Genomic DNA, 14011 nt, shown 5'->3' with positions numbered 1-14011 from the left:
AATTAATGTGTAGCCAACATAGGTTAAGGGTAAAATTATCTTTTGGTCCTCATAGGACATTTTAGTCACTTGAAGGGTTAATTTTCGAATTCAGCTTTATTTTTTTGTTCTGATATCGTTATTTTCCATATTTGTCTTCTTGTTTTATTTGTTTGGTTTATTTCTGTTTAAGTCTCTCACCTTTAGGCGTGTTTTTCATTTTAATCCTTGTCTTAATTCTTGATATGTATGTCTAATTTACGTTTATTTTAATTTAGTCCTTAGTTTTTGCTTGCGAATAATTTGAATTTAATCCCTAGTTAATTTTCCTGATTTATTCCCTTATTTGCTTAATTTGTTAAATACTAAGGTGGCGTTTGATTGGATGTATTCTTTGGAATTGGTGGGAATTGGAATCCAATTCCACCACTTTACCATGTTTGGTTCAAGTTTTTCAAGGGAATTGGAATCCCTGATGGAATTGAATTCCATCAAATGAGGGAAAGTGAATTCCATCCAAAAATGTATGGAATTCAATTCCTTTATTGGAGGGAATTGAAATTTGACCATACTACCCTCATCAATCATTTGGTAACTTATTCATATATTGAATAAAAATATTTTTTTTATTATTTCGGGTCGGGTTTCTAATTCATATATTCGGGTCGGATCGGGTGAAACTTTATTTTGGTCGGGTCGGATCGGGTTTTTTTAAGTGTGATATTCGGGTCGGGTCGGGTTCGGGTTTAGGGTGAAAAAACCGAACCGGCCCGAAAATATATATAATTCGGGTCGGGTCGGATTAAGTCACTGTTTTTATTAAATAAAAATAGTTTTTTATTATTTCGGGTCGGGTCTGGTCGGATTTCTATTTCATATATTCAGGTCAGGTCGGATGGAACTTTATTTTGTTCGGGTTGGGTCAGGTTTTTTAAGTGTGATATTCGGGTCGGGTTTTTTTAAGTGTGATATTCGGGTCGGATCGGGTTGGGTTCGGGTTTAGGGTGAAAAAAAACGGACCGACCCGAAAATATATATAATTTGGGTCATGTCGGATTAAGTCACTGTTTTTATTAAATAAAAATAATTTGTTATTATTTCGGGTCGGGTCGGGTTTTTTAAGTGTGATATTCGGGTCGAGTCGGGTCGGATTTTTTAAGTATGATATTCGGATCGGGTCGGGTCGGGTTTAGGGTGAAAAAAACCGGACCGACCCGAAAAAAAATATATAATTTTACCTTATATATTTAGGAATAATTACAATAATACCCCTCTATATATATTTTTTTTTTCAATTAAGCCAATGTTTTTATTGAATAAAAATATTTTTTTTATTATTTTGAGTCGTGTCGGGTCGAGTTTCTAATTCATATATTGAATAGAAATAGTTCTTGGTATATTTTTTGGTAACTAATTAACATACTCCGATTGGAATGTATCGAAATATTGCTCTATCTTTTGGTAACTTATTAAAATATTTTGATTGCGATGATTTTAACTTATAATGTTTATTAGCATGATTTTTATAATTTATTGAAATGAATAATCAATCAATAAAATGAAAATTTAATATTTTAAATTTTTTATAATATATTACTACATGTAAGTTGTAAAATAAACTAAAATAAAGCAAAAAAACAAGAAGAACATTCTGTCATTTTACATTACTGAAATCAAATTCATCTAATATGTCTGCGAACCAAACAGAATATGAAATTGTATTCCAATTTCATTTCCTGCCAATCAAACAGAATATGGAATTAGATTCCAATTCCTATAGATTCCAATTCCTTCACAGTTTTCAATTCCCTCATAAACATTCCAGCGAACCAAACGCCACCTAACTGTAATTCATATTTATTTTCTTTTGATTTAAATTAATTAATTATATTGTTTTACATATTTAAATTTGCAATGAGAAATTTTGTTACATGGATAATTTATTTTCTTATTTCTTTAAGATTTTTTAGGCTTTAGAAATTTATTCTTAAGATAGGTAACTTCTCTATTAAATAATTATGGTTAATTAGAGCTTTAGTTTAGGTTTAGTCTCTATTCTCATGTCGATCTTTAGATTTAGATTAATTTCTTCAATTTAAATTTAATTTTTTTGAAATGAGAGATTTTTTTAAATTATATTATTTTTAATTAAAAAATAAATTAAAAATGATATGTTTTTAAAATCTCACTAAAGAAAAAAAATCATTTTGACACCATTGAAAGACGGCGGCTGACAGTCGCTAACATGGTGGCCGACAAGGACCCTAGCCTGATTCTGGAAAGTAGATAGAGAGAAAGAGAAAAAGAAAAATGGGAAAATAAATGAAAGTAAAATGGGAAAAATAGGGTGATAAGACCTTTTTATATCAATTAGGAAACGATGTCGTTTTAGACTTTTTAAGCCTGCAGGGGATATTTTCTTGAAAAGGGTTTCGTTGTAAGTCTTCTATTTTAGTCATCTATCAAAACTTTTAATTCTATCAATTCGAGCTTTTAACTTTTCTCCACTTGTATTGTACTTTGAAATTAATGCTTAAATAGTTTCGTGGTTTTATTGTATGGTTTGTATTGGTGTTCATCTTTGAGCAATGAAGTTTTAATTATGTGTTTGTTTTGGTCCCAAATTTTAGTTTAAATGTTAACTTCTCCGTATTTATATTTGTGACTGATAACATAGGAATCTTGCATTTCATTCCATGGTTAATTAATAGTTTAAAATTAATCGTACATGAATATATGTTTGCTTTTCTAGCATGTTGGATTAATTATAAATATATAAATATATAACATATGTTAACATATATATTTTGTCAAATTTATACTTTTGTTTTTCATAACTTGTTCATCTCAAGCGGTTCCGGCTCCGGCTCCTCCTCAGGTCGATGGTGTTTCACATGATGTTGATGATCTCATTAATCGCGTTCGTGACGAGCCATTATTTTTTGTCAAAAAAATGTAAATATCATTATTTTTTGCGACAATGTTTTTTGTAATAATTATAAACACTTATAATTACAATAATTGTTACTATATGATTTTTTTGGTGCAAAAAATATGGAGAAAAATCTCTACGACAATATATGTTGTTACTATATAACATTTTTAACTCTAAAAAAATAGGGAGAAATTGATTTGATAGTATAATTTTTCATAATTATTAAAATATATAAGTACAAAAATAATAGATTACAAAATTTGAATTTATTTTTCATAATTATTAAAATATATAAGTACAAAAATAATAGATTACAAAATTTGAATTTAATTATTTGATGTGATAATATTTTTCTAAAACAATAACTATAAATTATAATTATAAAAATTGACAATATAACTTTTGAAAAAAAAAGTGGAGGAAAATAGTTATGACTATATGTTGTCACTATAGTTAAAAATTATAATTATAAATATAATTTATCACGAAAACGTGAAAATCATTATTTTTTGTGACAATGTTTTATGTAATAATTAGTAACACTTATAGTTACAAAATTTTTCACTATATGATTTTTTTGGCGTAAAAAAATATGGAGGGAAATATTTGTGATAATATATTTCATCACTATAATTAAAACATATAACGACAAGCATAATTTTTTACTAAAAACTTGAATCTCATTATTTTTTGTGACAAATTTTTTTGTAACAATAATTATAACTTATAGTTACAAATAATGTCACTATATGATTTTGTTTTTGTACCAAAAATTAAAGATAATCATTTGTGATTATACATTTTGTCACTATAATTAAAATATATAATCACAAACAAAATTTGTCACAACAAATCTAAATCTCATTATTTGGTGTGACAATTTTTTCTGTCATAGTTACTAAAACTTTTACTTTACAAAATTTGTCACTATATGCCTTTAATTTGGCGCCAAAAAATTGGAGGGAAACATTTGTGACAAAAATTCGTAATAAAATTTATTTTGTCACTATATGTTACACATGTTTGCTAATTGTAATAAATTATTATGACGATTTTAGCTTTTATCACAATTGTATATTTTTTTAATTTAATGCGACGATTATTTATTTTGTCACTAAAAAGTTACTAATAGTGACAAAATTATTTTTGATAAAATTAAATTTGTCACAATACTTTAAATTTCTTGTAGTGATGCTTATATAAGTTATGGGTAATTTCGACCTAACCCTAATCTTGGAAAAAGTTTACGTTATGATGAAATTTGATTAGTGATTTGATTGTAGAGATTGTATAAGGTTGAATCGAGGTTGATTTCATACTTGAATCGAATCAAAATCGAGTAAAATCATGAAAACCCTAGTCTTGAGTACATAAACCATTCGAACTTGAGGAAGATGATGGGGATTTTTTTTTTGAAAAATTTCATGTGGATTAGAAATGATATTTGAAATGTTCTACAATCCTTGGAAATTTTTTTAGGCCAAACTATAATCTTTTGAAAGTGGGGGGCCTTGATAAAAAGGCATAAAAGTGAGACATACCAGGTGTGTGCATTTATTATGTTCTTATATGATGTGAGGACGACTTGCAATGAGTTAACCTCAAGTATTTTTTATTTAAATATGTTTTAATGCATTTTGAAATATTTTCATAAAGTTTATGAGAATGATTTTATGAATTATTTCATGATATGAACTGCCCTAAAACGAATGGATCTGTTTCACACAAATTATTATTTATTGATGGCTTGGAATAAATGTTTAACCTGCAATTTGGATTTTAAAACCTATTGTATGTACATGGAGAGTCATAGGTGCAATAATAATACCATAAATAAGGTGGTATTGCAGTAGAACTTTGTGTACTGTAGCATTATGTATGTAATTGGCATACTTGGTGTGTGATGGATATCTATCAATTTTGTTTAACGCATTATTGTATTTTCATACAAGTACTTTGTGTACTTGAAGTAGTACTTTCTGTGTTATGTCACTTTGTGTGCAAGGATGGTAGTTGTAAGGGATTACTACTCCGAAAATGGTTAATATAGTGCTGTTGTGTACCACAATACCTATACGTTATTGCAGCACTTAGGTGCTTATTGTGTACCTTGCATTCTCATTTGTCATACATTGGGTTGTGAATGAATATATTTTGGAATATAATGATTGATAAGTATGCTAGGCATACAAAATACTGTTTCGTATGTTATTTGATGGAAACTTGGCTTATTAAGTCAGTTTTTATGCGTTTATGCATTGTATACGATAAATCGTATTTTGATTTTATAATGGTTTACTCATGTTTTTAAAATGCCTTATTTGTTATATTATGCATCACTAAGTGAATACTTAGCGTGTGATGATTTTCACACGTAAGTTTAGTATATGAATCGGGGTGAAGAGTGCACCAGATATCATCTATCAAGGGTTGCCTCATCAGTAACAATGTGACATCTCTAGATGTTTATTTTGATATTACTAGTTGACATGTACTTAGATATGTTGTGATGCTCTGATAAGATACTTGGTATTTGATTGTAATATTATATTATGTTTGAACTTAAACTACTGTTTGATGGATTTTTAAACATTATTTTATATATTAGTAGTTGAAGAACGTTTTATAAACTATATTATTGAACCTTTTATTAAAAAAAATAAAATTTTACTTGTTTTCAAGTACAAAAATATTTTTTAAAAGCCATGTGACATCTGTGACACATGAACGGGTTATGGGAAAAGGGTGTTACAATAGTACTCAATCTTATTTAGATATTTAGGTTTTGAAGTGTTTAAATATAACATTTTAAGCATTTATTTATTAAATAATTAAACATAAGGTTAATACACACGCATCGTCGTTGTTTAGTTCAACTTGTGCTCGTTCTCATACTTGTATAATTACGTGTCATCGACACGCATCATTTGTGTTTATTATTTTTAGATTAAATTCACATTCTTTTTTATATTTTTTACCATTCCTTTTTTTCCCTTTCATTTTGGTTCAATATTATTGAAATCAACGAAAAATACTTCTTGCAAAATGCGCCTTTTGCCACATTTGCATAAAGAAATACGACGGACGTGGGCATTGTGACATGACAAAAGTGAAATGAAGCTACCTTTAGCATCTTTATCTTAAAAGACCAACCACTGACGGCCACTTAAACCTTTATCTCCAAGGTCATTGGCAAATACCAGTGAGTTGGTCCGATTCCTCTTATAAAATCCCTAAAGCACGAAATACAAGATCTTAACCGGATAGAATTTGTTTGATAAAGAAAAATATTTCGACTAAACATTTGATAATTATTTAAATACATAACAATTGATCCTAATATAGTACTAAAATAAAACATTTGATAATTATTTTTACTAAATAAAAATTTAACTCCTAAAACAAAATATATAAGTTATACTCCTATTTATAAATTAAATTTATATAAAATAATATATTAAAACTTTAAATACGCAGTATAATAAATATGTGGTGTTCCGACATTTTGGATATTTCCTGTAAAGAAAAAGGCTTGGGGCCATTGATGGCTACATTTATGTTATCGTTATCCTGCTAAACAACCCCTTTATCTTTTTTCTTATTACTCGTCTTGCAAGCAAAGTAGAAATCTAAGATTCCTGCTTTATTTTATTCCATTTTCCTCATCACTATATAAACCTTACAATGCTTAAATGAATCACACACAAAAAAAACACTTGATATATTCACCAATGGCAGCTTCTATCTCTCATCACATCCTTCCAAATCCCAGCAATTAGTCTGCAGTGAGCGTAGGATGTTCGCTGTATCCGACGACAGTGCGATGATAAAGCAGATTCAGTCGACGCATGCCCCCGATGGCCGTTTAGTCAACGTGAATCCGATTCTTCACATCATCGACAATATTCTGCGACATATCACTCCCAACATTGATCATGCTTTGAATGTAATTAACTTTGATAGCCTTATGGTTTCATGTTCATTCCGGATTTTCAAGATCACGACATTGGTTTTTTCTTTGTCTTGTAGGGTGGAACGGGACACACGACGCCTTAGATCAGACCAGTTTATCCTCTAATGACGACGTGCTTGATGCATTGGCTTACATCGTACAGAAAATCTCCTGCGAGGTTATTTGACATGTTTTTTTTTTTTTAAATAGTCTTAATAATTATAAAGTAGATATCGTGCAAGTGTTCAGGAGGAGCAGATGCTCATGCAACAACAATGGCGATTCTCAACATGCTCTCAAGCTATTCATGGGATGCGAAAGTGGTGCTAGCTTTAGCTGCTTTCGCAGTGAACTTCGGGGAGTTTTGGCTTCTTGTCCAACTTTGCACCACCAATTCACTGGGCAAATCCGTGGCTCTCTTCAATCAATTGCCCGACGTTTTAGAGCATTCCCAAACAATGAAACCCACTTCGAAGCACTCAACAAGTCCATCAAGGCAATGATAGATGTAACCAAGTGCATCGTCGAGTTCACCATGCTTCCTACCAAGTACATTTCAAGCGAGGTGCCACCGACGTCGATCGCCTTAGCTCATATCCCGACCACTACCTACCGGACTGTTCGGAGCGTTGTGGCTTGTGCTGCGTAGATTACTAGCCTCATAGGGCTGACACACGAGTGAGCCATGAATTTCTTCTTACATGCTCAAATCAATGACTCAACAAGACTAAATTAATTGACAAATCCATTTTTGTGTCTGATTTTAGGTTTGTTACATCGAATTCCGAAGCATGGGAACTATCAAGCTTGGCGCATAAAGTTAGTAACATACACGAGCACCTTCAAATATTATTACGTCGTTGTTATCATCGTATTGGTAAGTATATATATATATATATATATATATATATATATATATATATATATATATATATATATATGTATATGTATATATTTATAATCCGATGAAAAGGGTTGACAAAGATGATAATGGGATGTAGATGAGATGAAGCAGAAAGAAGCTTTTGACGACTTCAAGCTTACAATTGAAACACCTCAAGTGGATGTGGTGAGGATTCTGATAAGGATCTTCCACAAGGAAGATCCTCATGCTCTCTTGAGCCCAGAGAAGACCAAGGTCTCTTTCATCACCAATCCAAGTCCAAACCATGTTTTTAAATGGAACAATTAAAGCAGTATAACAAGGGCTCAAAATCAATTAGTGAATACATGCAGGTGATAAAGACTCGTGTCGATGAACTTGCTCTTCTAGGGAAGCCAATTGACGATGAGGATCTTATTGATCGGGTTCTAGAAGGACTAAGTGATGAGTATAAATCTGTCATTGATGCCATTAATGCCTGTGACACGCCAATTTCTTTTGCTGAACTTCATGAGAAACTTCTCAACAAAGAAGCATCTCTTCAGACCGCTCAACCACCTTCCCTATCACTACCAGCCATGACAAATCCCACGGCCTTTCAAAATCGTCTAAATTGGCGTCCATCAGCCACCAATTCACAACAATCATGCCCTACCACTATACTTTCTCCTCATGATCAATGCCAATTGAAACCTTATTTGGGTCGTTGTCAATCATGCGACACTCAAGGGCACACTGCCAATCGATGCCCGATGTTTCGGCTTGTCACTAATCAACAATCTCCAACATCTCGTCCTCAAGGCTCTCAGGGATATCGCCCCTCCACACCCTAGAAACCACAAGCCAATCATGATATTCTGGGCAACAACGCTACACCTACTTGGCTGCTGGATAGTGGAGCTTCTCACCATGTTACATCTGACTTGAGCAATCTCTCTCTTCATAGCTCGTACCAAGGATCTGATGATGTCATGATTGGTGATGGATCGACTCTTCACATAACCCATACTGGTTCTACCACCATACCTACTTCCTCTCGTACCTTTACTTTACAAAATGTCCTTTGTGTCCCTTCCATGAAAAAGAACTTAATTTCGATTTATCAACTTTGCACTCATAACCATGTTTCTATTGAATTCTCACCCTCTGCTTTTCAGGTGAAGGATCTAAACACAGGGACAATCCTTTTGATGGGTGAACCTAAGGATGGCGTATATGAGTGGCTGACTACATCCCCTTTAGTTTCCTCTCCACCATTGCTTGCATTTTCCAGTGTCAAGACCACTTCGTTCGAGTGACACTCTCAACTAGGTCATCCATTATTTACTATTATGAAAAATATTGTTTCCAAATTTCCTTTACCATTGTCTAGTCCGTTATCATCCTTCACACATTGCAATGCCTGTTCATGCAATAAAAGTCATAAAATTTCATTTTCTTCTTCTACCTTAACCTCATCTCACCCACTTAAACTTATCTTTTCTAATGTCTGGACCTCTCCTGTTTATCTTGTTGATGGTTTTCAATACTATGTTATTTTTTTATCATTATACACGATATATTTGGTATTATCCCCTTAAACGAAAATCTCATGTGTATGATTTCTTTGTACGTTTCAAGGCATTAGTCGAAAACCAATTTAAACATCGAATTGTTACCTTCTATTCAGATAATGGTGGTGAATATCAAGCCCTTGATCGTTTCCTCTCCACCAATGGTATATCACATCTTACTACACCACCCCATACACCATAACATAATGACATATTGTTGAAACTGGTCTATCTCTCCTTACTCATGCTTCAATGCCTTTAACTTATTAGACTTACGCTTTTGCCACTGCTATATATCTCATCAACCGTATGCCCACACCCACATTACATATTTCATCTCCTTTTGAGAAACTCTTTGAGTCTCAACCCATCTACACTAAACTTCGGGTGTTTGGTTACTTATGTTATTCGTGGCTTCGTCCTTATTCTTAGTATAAATTTGAATCTCGTTCCACTCCTTGTGTCTTTCTTGGCTACTCGTCAACACAAAGTACATATATCTGTCTCGCTCTATCCACTTCTAAAATATACATTTATCATCATGTCAAATTTCTTGAAAACTCATTTCCCTTTAGCACTCACCAAATCCATCTATCGCGTCCCACCCCAGAGATCATTTCCAAATGGCTTCCCCCGGTCCAAATTTTACCAATTTCAAGTGGCTCACTCAATACACCTCCACAAAGGGATTCCTCATGTCAACATCCGTCACAAAATACCCAAATAGACCACTTCCCTTCCTCATCAATCGACTGTCGATCCCTGTCCATAGACATCCCTTTACCCGAACACAGCTCGATTAATCGTCAAGAAACCATCATCAACCATTTACCACTAGAACCACACAATTCTGATAGCACTTCTGCTTCAATCATAGCACAACCCACCCATCAAATTACCCATCCCATGACCACTAGATCGAAAAACAACATCCATAAGCCCCTAACCAAAATAAACCTCACTGTTATCATTTCTCAACCATCAGACATTGAGCCTTATACTATTTCTCAATCCCTAAAAGATCCTAAATGAAGACAAGCTATGAATGATGAGTTTGATGCTCTTGTTCGGAATAGAACTTGGGAGCTTGTTCCATCTACTTCTCTTTAGAACCTTGTTGGATGTAAGTGGGTTTTTCGTATTAAACAACTTCCTAATGGTTCTATTGACAGGTACAAAGCTAGATTAGTTGCCAAAGGCTTTCATCAACGACCTGGAGTGGATTATCATGACACTTTTAGTCCGGTTGTCAAGCCGACAATAATACGACATGTTCTAAGCTTGACACTCAGTAGAGGTTGCCAATTGCGACAATTGGATGTTAATAATGTCTTTCTTCAGGGCCATCTTTCTGAAGATGTCTACATGGCCCATCCTCCAGGATTTGTTGATAAAGACAATCCAACACATGTATGCAAATTAAATAAGGTTATATATGGACTCAAGCAGGCCCCACGGGCTTGGTACCTTGAACTTTTCCAATTCCTCATTGAGTATGAGTTCACAAACTCTCATGCAGACACTTCCCTATTCATTTTTCACTAAGGTAACACTACTATATATCTACTTGTTTATATGGATGACATTATTATCACAGGCACCAACACCAATATCATTCAACGCTATATTGACCTCATGGCATAAAGATTTTCAATCAAGGATCTTGGCTCCTTGTCTTATTTTCTCAGCATTGAGGTTCTAACCACTCCATCTGGTATATTGCTTACTCAAAGGCACTACATCACTGATCTTCTTTCCCGAAAAAAAATGATTGGTGCAAAACCTGTTGCTACACCACTTGTTACAGATGGAAATCTCACACTTCATTCAGGTACAACTCTAACTGACTGCACAGAATATAGAACAATTATTGGTAGTCTACAGTATCTTTGCCTCACTCGCCCATACATAACATATGATGTTAACAAGATTTCTCAATTCATGCATCGCCCGACGTCTGAACATTGGAATGTTGCAAAATGACTGCTTCGATATCTATGTGGCACATTAACTCATGGATTATTCATTCATAAGGAAAATCCACTTTCCCTTCATGCCTTCTCAGATGATGATTGGGGTGGAAACAAAGATGATTATACCTCAACGAGTGCCTATATTGTCTATCTTGGTCGTCATCCTATTTCTTGGTCATCCAAGAAACAACTTATAATTGCTCAATCCTCCACGGAAGCTGAGTATCGATCAGTTACCGCTACTACTTCTGAACTCAATTGGATTTGTTCCTTTCTCACAGTACTTGGCATCACTCTTTTTACACTGCCTGTTATCTACTGTGACAATGTTGATGCCACCTATCGCTGTTCTAATCCATTCTTTCATTCACGCATGAAACATGTGGCACTTGACTATCACTTTATTCGGGGTCAAGTTCAATAAGGTGCTCTTCGTGTTACTCATGTTTCCTCAGTAGATCAACTTGTCGACACTCTTACCAAACCGCTTCCACGAAGTCAATTCCAAGATTTAAGGGTCAAGATTGGTCTCCTCTGGAACTCCATCTTGAGGGGGCATATTAGAGAATTAATTATAACAAATTTTATTTAAATTTTAAATTATTGTAATCAATTATAATATCCTTGTGATTAGTTGTAATCCCCTAACTCTAAGATAGTTTCCTATTTCTATGTGCCTCATCTTGTGTATATATATCTACTCTTAATCAATGGAAAACTCAAGCCATTGTTTCTCAATACTCTTCTCTCTTTTCAACAGGATGATCATCTATACTTTGTTTCTTTATCAATTGCAGGTTCAAATTGATGTCTTGAGAAGAAAGCATGTTCTACTTCTGATTTCGGATCTTAGTATCTCCCATGACGAGATTCAACTTCTCGAGCTTGTTTACAAGTCCGAGAGGTTATCTACTAAGCTTAACTACGAGATCGTTTGGCTCCCAATTGTAGACCAATCAGCTTGGAATAATGGCTATGAGAAAAATTTTACGAACCTGCAATCCATTACGCCGTGCTACACGATGAGCCACCCGTCCCATATCGAATCGGCGGTGATGAAATACATGAGGCGGGTATGGCGATTCGTGAAGAAGCCAATCATCGTGACACTCAATCCACAGGGGAAGGTCACATGCATTAATGCACTCAACATGATTTGGATATGAGGGAATACAACCTTCCCATTCAGCACAGAAAAAGAAGCAAGTCTTTGGAAAGCTGAGACTTGGACGATTGAGCTACTTGTTGATGGCCTCGAACAAAACTTACCTACTTGAGTACATGGACATCCCTCGCATGCCATTACACACACATATATAGAGAGAGATATATCAATTGATTTGGTTAATTTATTCTTGGTGTTCCTGTTGTTGCATTGTGGTTATCAGATAAAAGAACATAAAGTGATCTGTTTATATGGCGGTGAGAAAATGGACTAGATCGAAAGTTTTGCTTCCGCAACTAAAAGGGTTGCTGATGCACTCAAAATCAGGTTAGAGATGGTTTATGTAGGCAAAAACAACGCCAAGGAACGGGTGAAGAAGATCACTGCTTTGATCAACGAGAAGCAGATTAGACATGCCTAGCAAGATGCCAGCGTGTGGTTCTTCTGGAACCGGTTAGAGAGCATGTTGTACTTCAAAACTCAACACGAAAAAACCGAAGAAACAGATGTGATAAAACATGAAGTGATGACGATACTCAGGTACGACGACAGTGAAGAACGTGGATTGGCGGTATTCTTTCTCGGATCGACTGAAATGGTGAGAGCCAATAGAGAGAAGATGCTTAGCAGCATGCAGAAGTTTGATCAATGAGAAGTATTTTCCCGGCAAATGGGATTTGTACCGGCACTCCATAAACATCTCGAAGGGATTACCAATGACCACATTAAACTCGACTTATACTCCCGGGAATCAGAGGGGGGATTGCAGAGAGGGTGGTGTGTGCCGAGTGTGGACGTCCGATGGAGATGTATTTCATGTATCGTTGTTGTATTGAGTAATGTAAAGAAAGGAAAAATTGTTATTATATCTAGAGTGTAAGCATTATATGGTGGTGTTTGTGATTGTGAGATTGCCAGTAATGTTTTAAGACTCTAATTATCATCCCACATCGGTTGTTGAAGAGCCTAAAAAATGTTTTTAAATTAACTTCGGCTCAAATTTCTAATTTTCATCTAATGTGTTTTCCCTTTATCTCATATTTTCAATTTAATATAATGTCTAAATTTAACATTTCATTAAAATCATATTTTAATTGTAATCACAATCAATTAATTTTAAATTGCACTTTTCAAAAATACTTTTTTTAAATAATTTTCATAGTACTTTTTAATTCACTTTCAAAAGTAAAATTAAAATTATGTTATGAAATTATACAAAAATATAGAACATAATGAAAATTTCATTCATAATACCACCCCTTTGATAATTAACAGTTAAATATGTGTCTCATTAAAACCTTACTAGGAAAATCCTGAGGGATAAAACTAAGTGAAGGAAAAAGAGTACACAATCCTTTAATACGCATGACATGATGCCTTGTTAAAAACCTTTCCAGAAAAATCCAATGGGATAAAACCATAGATAAGGGAAAAATAGTACATCGTGTATTTACTCCCTCAAGAACACATCATGAAAGATCTCTAAAACGACATAATCCAATATTAAAATTAACTTTCCAAATGTAATAGTAGAAAAAGTTTTAGTAACTAGATATGCTAAATTTTCATTT

At 33.6% G+C, this 14011-nt stretch overlaps 1 pseudogene; it reads left to right on the top strand.

Annotated features, from left to right (window-relative positions):
- The first annotated feature begins 2224 nt into the window (after nt 1-2224).
- LOC120158762 lies at nt 2225-13289 on the top strand (annotated as a pseudogene).
- The last annotated feature ends 722 nt before the right edge of the window (nt 13290-14011 follow it).

Source organism: Hibiscus syriacus, unplaced genomic scaffold (assembly GCF_006381635.1).
Source record: "Hibiscus syriacus cultivar Baekdansim isolate YM2019G1 unplaced genomic scaffold, ASM638163v2 tig00111330_pilon, whole genome shotgun sequence".
NCBI lineage: Eukaryota > Viridiplantae > Streptophyta > Magnoliopsida > Malvales > Malvaceae > Hibiscus > Hibiscus syriacus.
This window is presented reverse-complemented; position numbering and strand designations above follow the sequence as displayed.